At 37.0% G+C, this 13,988-nt stretch overlaps 1 protein-coding gene and 1 pseudogene across 13 annotated transcripts in view; both read right to left on the bottom strand.

Moving 5' to 3' along the window:
* The window catches only part of MAP2 (microtubule associated protein 2), a 291,178-nt gene that overhangs the window by 190,968 nt on the left and 86,222 nt on the right, over positions 1 to 13,988 (bottom strand). The window lies entirely within an intron of this gene.
* LOC119867994 lies at positions 11,453 to 11,654 on the bottom strand (annotated as a pseudogene).

Raw genomic sequence — 13,988 nt, 5'->3', positions numbered from 1 at the left:
ATCGAGTCATATTTTTTTTTTCTTGGAGAGCTATTTTAATGGACTTAATGATAATGTCTATGATTTGCATAGAACTGTGTTTTTCATCCCTCATGTCTGGCAATGCCCCTCATTTCATAAGTTCAAACATTACCTCTTCATCAGAGCACACATATAATCATTTGCTGCGAAGTTCATTTCCAATGTATTGACTACAAGTTGGCTTGAACTCAATGCTCTGCTAATTAGATATAATCATGATGACAACACAATTCCAGTTTTCCAAACTTGCTTATTTCCCTTGAAAATGTAATGTCTTGTTGCTCTAATATTGCACATTTGATGCTTGCTGCTGCTTCATCCACATCCCCCCTTTCCTAACTATAGTCATCCTTAGTTCTCATCTAGACCAGGGAAACTCCATTTTGAAGGACAAATAGCACCTCCTTTTTCTTAGTTTAAACACAAAGATTATTAAGGAACCACAATTAATTGATCTTCCTCATAAAGAGAGACTAGAGATGTGATTCTGCTTTTAAATGTGTTTTAAAAATGGGCTCAGGCAAAATAAGGATATATATTTCTGCAGGTCAGATGATAACATGAGTTCAGCTACCCTTCCAGTTCCTTTTCTGAGAGATAGCCCTAAATCCTTGTGTCTTTTAGGTACAGTAAAAAGGTCTGGGGCTGGAAGCAAAGCTTGCAAGGCTGAACTCTCAGTATATTAACCAAACTACAATCAAATTAAGAGTGAAATGTGGCATCTCAAATATCCTTCCATAATTGGTACAAGCAATTTTAGCCAAAAAATAGATGCAATATTAGGTTATTTTATAAATTCAGGCAGATTTTGTACACAAACACTTAAAAATGGGCAATCATTCCTTTCTCTAAAATAGAAATATTTTAGAGAGAAATGAATAATATCTGGTAATGTTTCTTTTTCTAAAATATTTTATTTTATTATTTTATTTTATTTATTTTATTTTATTTTATTATTTTATTTTCAGTTATTTATTTTCAGTTATTTTGAATATTTTCCCTGAGGAACAATGGCTCACCCAGCAGATTCTGGGGTTGAATTTACATATGTCCCCTTGGAGTGGGCTGGAGGATGGAGGAAGTGGACATATAACAAGGGATTGGGAATTATAGTTAAGTCTTCCAGAAATCTAACTTTAAATCACTTCTATGAGAACATAGCCACATATGGTGGCACACTAAGCATCTGAGAAGAATCTAGAAGAGATGGTTTTTTAATCAAGTGTGTAACCTCCAGTTATGGAATGAATAAGTCATGAGAATAAAAGGCACAGCAAAAAGGAATACAATACAGTCAACGATATTGTAATAGTGATGTAACGGGACAGATGGTAGCTACATTTACAGTGAACATAATATATAAACTTGTCAAATCACGAAGTTGTATACCTGAAACTAATATAACGTTGTGTGTCAACTATAATCAATAAAAGAAAAAGAAAAAAGAAAAAAAAATCAAGAGTGTGTAAACTCATTGTAGTGAAACAAGATACCATTGATGATGGGAATTGTGGGAAGTGGAGAGAAAGAGAAGAGAGGGAGAATGCATGTGTATGCGGGGGAAGAACAAAGACCAATGGACATCAGCAGATGAATGGTAACAGCAACTAGATTTCTTTGTTCAACAAATATTTAGTGAGTTGGGCTGTGGGTTCGGGATTCATCAGAGATCAAAAGAGAAAATGCTCCTGCTCTCATAATTGTTCTAGTTAGAGGAAATAAATAATGATACAAATTTTAAAAATCAGATATTTTTACAACATATAGGTGCTACTAGAGAAAGATATAGGGTAAGGTATATCGGAGTTAACTGTTCATTTTTCACACAGGGCAATGTACAAAGGATGCCTACCAGATAAGAGCTACCACAAGAAACTGAGACAATTCCAACCTGCAACTTTAGCAATGACTTATCCCCAGATGCCAGGATTAGTATGAAAAATTCCAGATAGTAAGGGTGTAGAATTCATGGGAACCCTCCAGCCTACAGGTCTACCTCATTCATATAGTCATAGATCTAGTTTAAGTAGGTCTGGGAGAGAAAAGAAAGTATTTGTTGGTTCTGTCTTTCAGCTTTACAGATTCTGAACTATATCCCATCCGCCGATGTATTGTGGATGTTCAGGCTTAGGAAAGAAGTTTGCACATTTTATATTCCAGGTCTGAAATGAAATTTTTCCAACACACAATGACCATGATCAGAAAACAGGAATACTGTTTGATTTAGTTATAGCTTTTAATACAGTAACACTTCCTTCTTTCACTTTCAGAATGGCAGAAAATAGTCAGGATTGAGGTCAGCCAATGTTTCTGAAAGGATCCAGCACAGAAAGTTCAATTAGGAGGTAAATTCTATGAATTCTACAGCAACTTCTTGGTTATTTTTCAACACATAGTATAGATGCAAGACAGAAGGATTTGCTCCCAGAGTCCTACCCTTTTTAAATTTATAAATGCTTACATCCTGAGCTGCAAATGCTCATGTGCCTTACCCAAATAAATCTAGAGTGCTCTAAACATATACCATCCCAACACCTACCCCTCCAAAAACAGAAAGAAACAAACCCCAAAAAACAAAAGGCTGGGAAAAGTCTCATTTCAGTACCCTTCTCCATGTGCTCATATGTGGACATTTATCTGCATATTCTTAGAATTGCATTTCCCTCCAATTTCAGAATTCTCAGGCACTCAATGAAATAAGCTGTTTGTCTTTGTGTATTATTATTATAACTTTTAGTTTTCTGCATTCTCATGAGGTCACTTCCTAGACTTGTAGTTTCCTCTTTTAGACCACAGCTGCACCAAGCTGACTGCTACACTCAAGAGCATATGACACAGGAAAAAAGTGATGGGCACTCCCAATCCACTAATGGCTGAGAACATGTTCTGAATTGTCAGACTGTTTTTCAACGTCCATGGTACGTTTCATTATGTGGACATCTCCTCTGCGTCACTTTTTAAGTTTTGAAAATATCAAAATCATGACAAGAGATGGGAAGAATTCCATTTTGACAAAATGAAAAACACAAAAATTCTTCTACTCAGAAAAAAAATGTAATGGAGAAAATAAAGGCAAAAATAGAATTGGCTAGAAGCCAGCAACCACAAGAAAAGAAATCTTGCAGGAAATGGAACTAATCAGTTACTATAGTGAAGATTTTTTTTCCCAGACTTTCTTTAGGAAGGAAAAAAAAAGAAATTGTAAATCAATATATAAACTAAGTTTGGACAAAGCTACATATGTAGTCTTGAAGTATATACAATTTCATATGAAAGCTTTTTTTTTTTTAAGATTATATTTATTTACTCATGAAAGACACACAAGAGAGGCAGAGACATAGGCAGAGGCAGAAGCAGGGAGCCTGATGCAGGACTCGATCCCTTGACCAGGGAACAGGCCGTGAGCTGAAGGCAGATGTAACTGCTGGGCCACCCAGGCGTCCCTCCCCCATATGAATGTTTTTTGAAAGGACAGCAGAGTTTTTACTTAGTGGAATTTCCAAAGTTAATCTTCTTGAGATTCTTCTGACAGCCTAGTAAAACCTTAGTAAGACTGGAGCTTTTGAGGAGTAGGGTCTGATATAATTATGCCATGATACCCTTTCCAAAGGCATAATTATCTTTGTCCCTAACTCAAGTCACTCCAAGGATCAGTCCATTCAGGAATGGGCTTGCTCTGTCAGAACCTTCCTCAGCTCAGCAACAGTCACTGCCTACATATTAGCCTTCCATGAACTAATAGTTATCCACACACTGGCAAATTCTATAATATGAGAAAGTTGCTACTTTGGGTTGTTCTCTCATCATAACTTCCTCATCTAACTTGGTTATTTTGGCATAAGATATACCAATTGTTTTTTAACTGTTTTATGCCTAAGAAATACCAATTCTAAATATGGAGATGGAAAATTGGCATCCGTGTTTTTGAAAATAGATTTAAAAATAATTGCCATTTATTTGCTTGGGATTTTTGGAAAACTGGTATCATCAAACTTGCTAAATAGTCTGTGATTCTAAGTTTAAAAAAATTAGTTGCTTATTTACCTAAAGTTATTATTATTATTTTTTAAAGATTTTGTTTATTTATTCATGAGAGACACACAGAGAGAGGCAGAGACACAGGCAGAGGGAGAAGTAGGCTCAATGCAGGGAGCCCGACGCGGGACTCGATCCCGGGTCTCCAGGATCACGCCCTGGGCTGAAGGCGGCGCTAAACCACTGAGCCACTGGGGCTGCCCCTTGAAGTTATTTTTTTAAAAGTCTGACAGTCTTTGAGTATTGCAGAAATGGCAGATTTAGGGCTGTAAAGGATAAAAAATAAGCTTTATTATATAATGTCCAATACCATATATGTGTTTAGTGTGCAGTGTCAAGAAAAAAAAATGGCATCCAGAAATTGAGACCTTGTCCTGACACCCAGATAGATGACAATGAAAGTATTAAAAACTGAAATATATATACATTAGAAACCATATAGTTTATCTCCAGTTAATTTATAGAAAAGAACACACAGGTCCTAAGAGTCACAGTTTGTTATTCAATGTCATACAGCTGCTTAACAGAAGAGGCAAAAATCAAACTCATCTTTCTGGATCCCAAGGGACACTGGTGGTCACTATTATGGGGTAAGAGAGCTCCAGTCAGTACCAGAACAACACAACAGGTAATGAATTTTTAAAAAAATAATTGGGATCCCTGGGTGGTGCAGTGGTTTAGCGCCTGCCTTTGGCCCAGGGCGCGATCCTGGAGACCTGGGATCGAATCCCACATCGGGCTCCCGGTGCATGGAGCCTGCTTCTCCCTCTGCCTATGTCTCCGCCTCTCTCTCTCTCAATGTGTGACTATCATAAATAAATAAATAATTAAAAAAAAAATAAAAAATAAAAATAAAAATAAAAATAAAAAAATAATTGATATGGAACTTTTTCATACCTTGTTATAATCCACAGATGTTTATGCACATATAAATTAATGAAGGTCTGGAGACATTTCATAATCAACATTTCACAGCATTCAGGCAAAAGACATAAGGATGGGAAAAAAGAATGGCTAAGGAAAAGGATTCTGAATCAAAGTGTTCAGTGGGATTTTTTTTCTACCTGCTTGTCTTGTATTTCACAAATATAAGACTGAAAGCTGGTGAACATGTACTTTATGCAGGACACTCTCCTATGTATGTTACATATAATACCTCATTCATTTCCTTTCATTACTATCATAACAATTTTTAACCTCAATTTCTTGAAGCTATTTAATATAGCAATTGTCAAATAGCTAGTAAGTGCTGGAACCTGTGTTTCAACCCATTTCTGTAGGATTCCACAGTCTATATGTGTACCCAATTAATTAAATCTCTTAATTCTTAAAAATTATCCCCCTGACCCTGGCTATGTCCTTATCATTTTCTAAAAAATATATATATTTCTTTTAAAAATTTTCACTAAAGAAGTTGCTTCTGCTTATGGAAAAAAATATATTTCTAAAATTAGACAGAAATAAACATTAAAATTGATTCTAAAAAGGAAAAAATAAGATAACCAGGACTTTCAAAATGAAAATCTTTATATGTATCGAGCATCTAAAATGCCTTCTCAAGGTTTCCATGCCAACCATTCTAGATACTAAAATAAGCTGTGAAACAACATTTACTCACACCACGTTATGTAGTCCTTTGATACATTAAACTGTTTTAATAAGCCCAACTAAATTTTGCATCTTCAGAAAACAGGAGAAAGAACACTGGCACAAATCATCAGTGAGGCAAGCAACATAGTTTTTGTTTTTTCTAAATGAGAGAAGCCTTGACAAACAGATTTAAAGGGGACTTTTCATTTCCGTTAACTTTCTTTTTATGTATTTCCATAGTTAGTCATAGCTTTTCAAAATAGAGTTTTATAAAGTTACGCTTAAAATATAAACAGCACTAAGTGCTTCACACTGAATCTGTAGGAAACAGATCTGGAAATGTAGGGCACTTCCATCCTTGATTCAGACCACCTGGCAAAAAAATAAATGAATAAAAGCCAAATGGAGCTGAACAGGTCTGCTGATTCCTCTCATGCAGTTTAAAGAGATTTCTTTTTTATTTACCAAGCTTCTTAAGGGCTAAGATATTGCACTTTGGTTGACTGTTGAGTATGACTCCAGAGGAAGAAGGGACTCCCGAAAATCAGGAGAGGCAGGAAAGGAAGATGTGGCATGTAGCCCCAGCCCCAACATGCAAAAGGCCATAGGGGAGCCCAGAGAGGATGATTAGAAAGGAATAAACTGCTCAGGACAGCAGTTGAGAGAAGCGTACAAGCCCCTGGGAATAACAGCAACCAGCAGCCCAAGAAGTACCAGTGAGCGTAATCAACACCTACTAGGTACAAAAATTCTATAGCCGGCGGGGTGTGAGGTTACAGAAAAAGGGTAATGACAAGGCATATAATGTCTCTGCCTTCAAGGAACTTAAAATCTAATTAATAAGAAAAATGAAGGTTGATTAAGCAATGTAAATCAAGTGAAGTGCCATGATAGACAAAAGTCAGGGTGTTACAGGAATGCACAACCAAGACATCTGGCCCAGTGGAGGGAGACTTCCCTAAGAAACTGATTCGTAAGCGTGTATCCCAACAGAGCAATGGAGAATAAAGGGAAAGGACACAGCAAAGGATGAGATACTTACTGGAACTAATTTCAGGTGAATACAAATATCCGAATTTAATTTGTGCCTTTGCATAAGCACACGATATGTCATATCTACAAACCAGATTCAGGCAACCAGAGATAAACAGGAAACGACAACTATAAATTCATTAGAGTCACAACTACTCTTATTACATCACCTGTAATTGTGGGCTGCACTGAATTGATGTCTCTGGTTGATTGGTTTGTGTTTCCTGTCTCTAAACAATATGTCTGAGTGGAACACTTCTATTTCTGAGGGGGTAGCATCAACTACTACTTTCCCTGGATGAGGAAGATTTAAGATTTGACCAAAGGTGAAGAGGTAAAAACAAAATGCCAAGTAAGAGCTTTCAGAAAGACCCTAATTAATGACTCTGCTAATAACAATTTCCAGGATTGGAGGCTCATGCCATATCCTTCTCATTGGGAGAGACCTACAACCGCAAGCCTCTTCTACATACTAACAATTTTGAAACTTTTTTTAATATATTGATTTAAACCCTCAATCAATGGCTCCAAATCATAAAATAGATTCACAGTACTTTCAAGTTCTTTGGAAAAGCATTTGTCACAAACATTTCTTGAAACATCCTCTAAGACAATATTTTCCTCAACCTTGACTTTAAGATTTGTCAACCTACTTTGATGACATGACTTAGCACCATTCATCTCAATCTGTACGATTTGTCAGCTCATGCTTCTTCCTCTGCCTTTAGAGTTCAAAATGTTATCTTGTGGCAAATGACATCATCTTTGCTGGGGCCATGTTTGCAGCGCTCCTGACTCCTGCCTTGTACATGTACAGCCATGTCTTTCTGCTCTGATTCACTCTTGATGTCTGTTACTCCCTTTTCTTGACATCTTCTCTCATATCATTGATGAGATCCAACTGGTGAAATGAAAGGAGCACCACCATTTGCACCAGAGCACTGGTAGGAATGATGCTGAAATGAGCTGTCTGGTTCTACATCCAGAATGAGAAGCTCACCATAGGTTTTGCTACTTCTCTAAAAGTGAGCAGACTGGGGCACCCAGGTGGCTCAGGAGGTTAAGCGTCTGCTTTCAGCTCAGGTCATGATCCTGGGGTCCTGGGATCAAGCCTCTCCCCCCCACACACATATTGGTCTGTCTGCTCAGTGGGGAACCTGCTTCTCCCTCTCCCTCCCCCCTGACTTGTGCACTCTCTCTCACTCACTCTCTCTCAAATAAATAAATAAAATCTTAAAAAAATAAAAGTGAGGAAACTCTCCTCATTTGAATTATATTTGTGAAAACGTCTTCTGAACCAAATCTCTAAATATACGGTTTGTCAAAAAAATTGTGTGTTTTATGATTTTACTTATAGGAAGTCTTATAATGCTGAACAACTGAACTATATTATCAATATTTAATATATCATTTTATTAAAAGGAATATCAAAGGGGCCCTGATCCTCATGAAACATTAATTATTCTAATTAGCATGTGAAGATTGTCCTTTAAAATACATTATAAAATTTTCTATGTAAAGCTTAAACTATTGATCTCAAGATCCCAATTTCCTGGCCTATCAGTTCAAATGGAACATGAATGTGCTTCTAGCATTATCTTTGAAGGGCACAGAGTCACAGCTGACAGAGTTCTGGTATGGCCACATCTCTTTACTGTTCTTACTCTGGGAAGTTTGAAAAGACAGATATAAATCCTTATAGCTGAAGTAGCTTTAAAAAAAAAAAAGGACGGAAAAAAGATTAAAGAGTTTACAAGAAGCAAGGCAGGAACACAAAGGCACACAGATGAAGGTAGGAGGAAGAGGTTATGATCCAATCATACATTCTTTATTCCTTAAGAATAAATTGTGTTGTTTCCTAGTAATGACGAAAAAAGGGTAGGAGGGAAACTTGACAGGTGCTGCCACAAAAAATCTTTTAAAAGCCATCAATAGGGCAGCCCGGGTGGCTCAGCCGTTTAGCGCCGCCTTCAGCTCAGGGTGTGACCCTGGAGACCGGGGATGGAGTCCCATGTCAGGCTCCCTGCGAGGAGCCTGCTTCTCCCTCTGCTTGTGTCTCTGCCTCTCTTTCTCTCTGTGTCTCTCATGAATAAATAAATAAAATCTTTTAAAAAAATAAAAAATAAAAGCCATCAATAGATAACATTTTTAACTTATTAATAGATGAAGACAAATAATTTAGCAAACTCCATGTTGCATGTGGACACACCACAAAAATGTGCTGTAGTGCATGTATGTATTTCAAGGGCTGTTCAAGTTCACTCCTGAATATGAGAAAGCAAGACTGTGCCTGACATGTTCCCTTTGATGGGGTTCAGGGCAGGCCACCCCAAAATGCACTACTCTGGGATTTCATAAATTGCAATTAAAGTTACTCAAGAACAGCTGATGTAAGGACAACTTGATCCTTTTCTGCCTATGAAAGCAGGAAGTAAATTCCCCCTATGAAGGATGCCCTCCCTGCACGTGGAGAATACAAGGCATCCTTACGGCCATCGATAAGGATTTCAAGGCCAAGAAGGCTCTATAAACAAATCTTGCTGCTTCATTAATTTGCTATCCAAGCCCAAACTTCTTTGTCTTGTCAACTCTTCAGAAATTTATTATCATTGTCTACACAGTATAAAAGTTGCCTGCTTTGATCTTTTCTTTGGATCTCGTATCTTTGGGGCCCTCGTATGCACAAAATTAAATGAAATTTGTTTTTCTCCTCTTAATCTTTTATTACAGAGGGTCTCAGCCAAGAACCTAAAAGGGTAAAGGGAAATTTAGCTTTCATATCCTATACCTAGCACACTTCTTGCCACATCACAGTGGTAATTTACCATGTGTCATTTTACACAGACCAAAAATAAGCTTAGCCTGCCTCAACACTAAAATAGGAAATTAGAAGCTCTAAACCTGACTTTGTTTTTTTTTTTTTTTTAAGATTTTATTTATTTATTCATGAGAGACAGAGAGAGAGGCAGAGACACAGGCAGAGGGAGAAGCAGGCTCCATGCAGGGAGCCCCATGTGGGACTTGATCCCGGGACTCCAGGATCATGCCCTGGGCCAAGGGCAGATGCTTGACCGCTGAGCCACCAGGCATCTCTAAACCTAACTTTGAAGGCAAGTTGGCACTATGAGGGATTTTTAAACGAGGATGCCATGCACCATCTTTAATTTCACTGTCGTAAATCAACATCATCTCAATAAGATAGCAATTCAACATGAACAGAGTTTTGCTCAAAGGTTACCATGTGATATGGGCCAGGGTAAAAATAACCCAATAATACATGATGAAATTTAAAATTCAGTCCACTATATTCTGAAAACTAGAAGTAACCAGGAACAAGGTAAAAATCCTGCTTAAAAAAACAAAAACAAAAACAGAACTATCTTATGAAACTATAACCTCTTGAGAAGGAAATGTCCTTACTTACATGGGAAAATAATTTCCCTTGTTAAAGAATGAGAATTTCCCCTTAAATGCACACCCTTATGATAAGAAGTTAGGTCTTCTCCCCCAGATTAATAAAACAAAACAGAATAAAATGAAATAAAATAATACCTCTGCTGGAAGGATTAAGCCCTTGTGACATTTTTTTTTCCTCTGCACAGAGAATTAAAATATATGTAGGTGAAGGGTGCTGCTTCAGTATTAGTCATTATTAGAGTTTTCTCCATGTCCTTCTTTAGAATGTTAACATATTCACACAAATACGCATTTTCAACTGTTCCAACTATATTTAAAGAGAAATTTTAAGGAGAAAAAAAACCTGTACGGGAAAAGAATGTCCTTATTAGAGCCTATGGGTTTGAGTTCTGTGTAGGTATACATATTAAGGAGTGAATAACTGGATGTCTTATAAGGAAGCCTGGGCTTAGTAATCTCAGGATCTATTTATCATCAGCAGATGCTCACTCGGGGTGCAACCAGAGTGATTACTCCCAGAAAGCTCATAATTGCAGTAATTAGGGTCACATGACCTCCAGCCAGCATAGCCTTAAAAAAGCAGAAGGCCAAACATTAGCATTTGAATGGCACCAGAGGTCTACTGGTTGAGAAAGTTTAAGTTAAATGCACCAGAAAGCTTTGGATGTCGATCTCAAACACACTTAAAGGAGTAGTTTAAGTTATTTTTATATTGTCCATTCTGCCCTCTGCAGAGGCCTGAGCTTTCCCTTACAAAGGCGAAATCTCATCAGTACAGCCCCACTAATTTACTTGGCAACAGGTTGTAATGACTGAGGAGTAGTGATTTACCAAAATCTCTAAAGATTTTACCTAAATCTTTTCTCTTTAAAGCCTATTTTTTTCTTTGTTTTAGAATATACTAGCAGTATATTTGGAGGATCAAAACCATCCATTGACTACTTTTTAAAAGATATAATGATTGAATTCATTGTAAGGACAAATACAAATGAAAAACAAGAGGTTTAATTCTGCTTGCTGAAAATAAGGGTAGAGACGTTCTCTCTCTCTCCTTTATCTTTTAGAATTTCTTTCACTCCCCTTTGCAAATGTCTGTAAATCTTTATAATGGCTAATTAAGCCTCTGGCCTCTCTCACAGTCAGGAATGTTTCTTCAAGGGCCTGGGAGCCATCTTTTTAAAATGCAAACATGGAGGGAGGTAGCTTCTCTATCTCCAGTTCTGGTGGGAAATGAAGAGCCTAACTTCAGGGGACTTCTAGCTCCAAACTAAAACTACTTGCTGTCATAAAGGTTGTGAGAAGTTTGTCTCTCCTCTGCAGAAGGCCAATTAGCTAACACACATGGTCACCCCAGATTAAATGTAGTGCTCTTACTTGAGGATTAGTTATTTCTCCTGAAAGCACGTACATAATGGGTTTTATCTGCTTGATTATAAAAATGGGTGAAATTTCTTTTGGTCTATGCAATCTCTTGGTGGATTGCCTGTGATGTGTATCACATTCTAGTTTATGCTTATTCAATAATACACTTGATCTTAGCCAAAAGGCCGAGAAGCGATCAATAATAGAAATTTTGTTTTGTTTTGTTTTTTCTCTCCCTACTACCTTTGTGAAGAGGAATTCTACATTGGGAGAAGTTTGTTATTATATTTCCTCAACAATTTCAATTCCAATTAACCCTTCTCCCTGTACTGGAGCCCTTTTAAATAATTTAACAAACAATTTAAGTGGTAAGGTTCCATATTTCTCATGTGAAATTTAATAAAGAGATATAGTACTTAATCTTACTACTTCATTTACCCTTAATTATACACAAACTTGGCAACATAAATATCAAAATATCAAAACATCAATATCAAAATAAATCCTGATAGCATGAATGTCAGCTGGAACACGAGATCCCATGTATCTGAGATATTATTTTTTTTTCACAAAATTTAACATACAAATGCAGCTTTCTTAATGGAAGCTCTTGGAATATTTCCCTATGTAACTATTCTTTGTGCACAAGAAGAGTATGAAAGATCTAATGATGTATTGAACTTCTGTTCAGAGTTAAAACACACACACACACACATACACATACACACATAAAAGTAGATAAAGGATATGCCCAGCCCAGGTCACAAATCTAAACTTAAGTGAGCCTGCACTTTTGGGAAACAACTATCAGGGAATCCTAACACAAACCAGTCACAATCCTACAACCCAGCTTTATGTAGAACATGCTTATAAAGAAATCCCAACCTCCTAGCCTATCATGCCTTTGTGCATTGCCTTTTTTAATGCTCTATAAAACCTGCTTAAAGTCCATCAGAAACACTGTTCTACTGCTTGTGAGGCACTGTAATCCCCCAATCATGGACTGTTTCCCCACGAACAGAGGACACCAAACTTGTTACTAAATTGTATTCTTTCTGTCATTTAACGTAGTTCAACAAATACTTGTGGAAAATAAATAAAGAAAAAAAAAAAAAAAACTAAGGCTGGGACAGAAGAAGAGAGGGAAGAGGTAAAATTCAGGTCCAAATTAAACCTGTCCTAATACCTTCTGCTTCACGTTTCCTAACTTCTTAATCTTTGGTACTTTCTTTATGCCTCAGCTTCCATAGAACTCTTTCAAGAGGGATCCCTGGGTGGCACAGTGGTTTAGCGCCTGCCTTTGGCCCAGGGCGCGATCCTGGAGACCCAGGATCGAATCCCACGTCGGGCTCCGGTGCATGGAGCCTGCTTCTCCCTCTGCCTGTGTCTCTGAGCCTCTCTCTCTCTCTCTCTGTGACTATCATAAAAAAAAAAAAAAAAACTCTTTCAAGAAATGCCCTTCTTTTTTCTAGATCTCACTTTCTATTTTGCCTATTTAAATTCTATTCACCTTTAAACCCAACTGAAATTTCTTTTTTTAGATCTCTGTAACCACAGTAAATTATATTTTCTCTAGATCACTCTAGAAAGTCATGTACCTAGTATTTGGCTCAGAAGGTTAATACATGATCACCATGTATTAGTTACTATTTATATGGTTTAGCTTTCCCTTTCCTTGACTGCAAGTTATCTGAGAACAAAGGAACCATTTTTAATACTTCTAAAGCATCCACAGAACCTAGCACCCAAACGACTGCAAGTGTATTCTCAATCTTTGACTTATTAATAACTGTTCTGTTCCACTGGAACTGTACCTCTGGTGTAGACTTACTTCATATGTGCAAAGACTTTAACATGAAAGTACAGATAACAACTCATGATTTAGAAATAAGTCTAGACTAGGCAAAAGAGTTATTATCTGGGCTATTTTACTCCTCCTCCTTTCCTTTTACAAAATTTCCATTTGGCTATCAGGCATTTATCTGTGACTAGGTTTTTTGTTTTTGTTTTTGTTTTTGTTTAACATTAACCGTTCTCTTCCTTGGGCACATTTCTTGCCTCCCCTACCCATCAAAATCATCCCGCCCTATAAAGTGGTGTGTACTGCCACTTGGGGCCACCTTAGCTAATGACTCTGCATCCAAGAAAATGGTTTGATTAGCTGACACCATATATGGCAGGATCAAAATGATGAAATAAGTATCAAGAACAAAATCTTTGTGGTCTTTGTGAAATAAAATAATGAAGTGATAAAAAATCACTGAGCAAACCATGCCATAGAAGTGGAGGAGATACTATGTTTAATCTAAAGAGACACTAGATACAGGAAAATCATAAAATTAACGAGTATTTATTTAGTCTCTGCAATGTAAAAACAAACAAACAAACAGCAATTCCAGGTATGGTGGAGGAGAGAGAATGTTGTTTGATAAGGTAAATAAAAACTATTCAGGTAACTTTTCTAGGGATTTATGTTTATAGTCGATGCACAATTATTCAAGTACTATAAGATATTTTAAGGTGATTTAAGT

Source organism: Canis lupus, chromosome 37 (assembly GCF_011100685.1).
Source record: "Canis lupus familiaris isolate Mischka breed German Shepherd chromosome 37, alternate assembly UU_Cfam_GSD_1.0, whole genome shotgun sequence".
Taxonomy (NCBI): Eukaryota; Metazoa; Chordata; class Mammalia; order Carnivora; family Canidae; genus Canis; species Canis lupus.
Note: the sequence above shows the minus strand (reverse complement) of the source record. Positions and strands in the feature narration are given on the sequence as shown.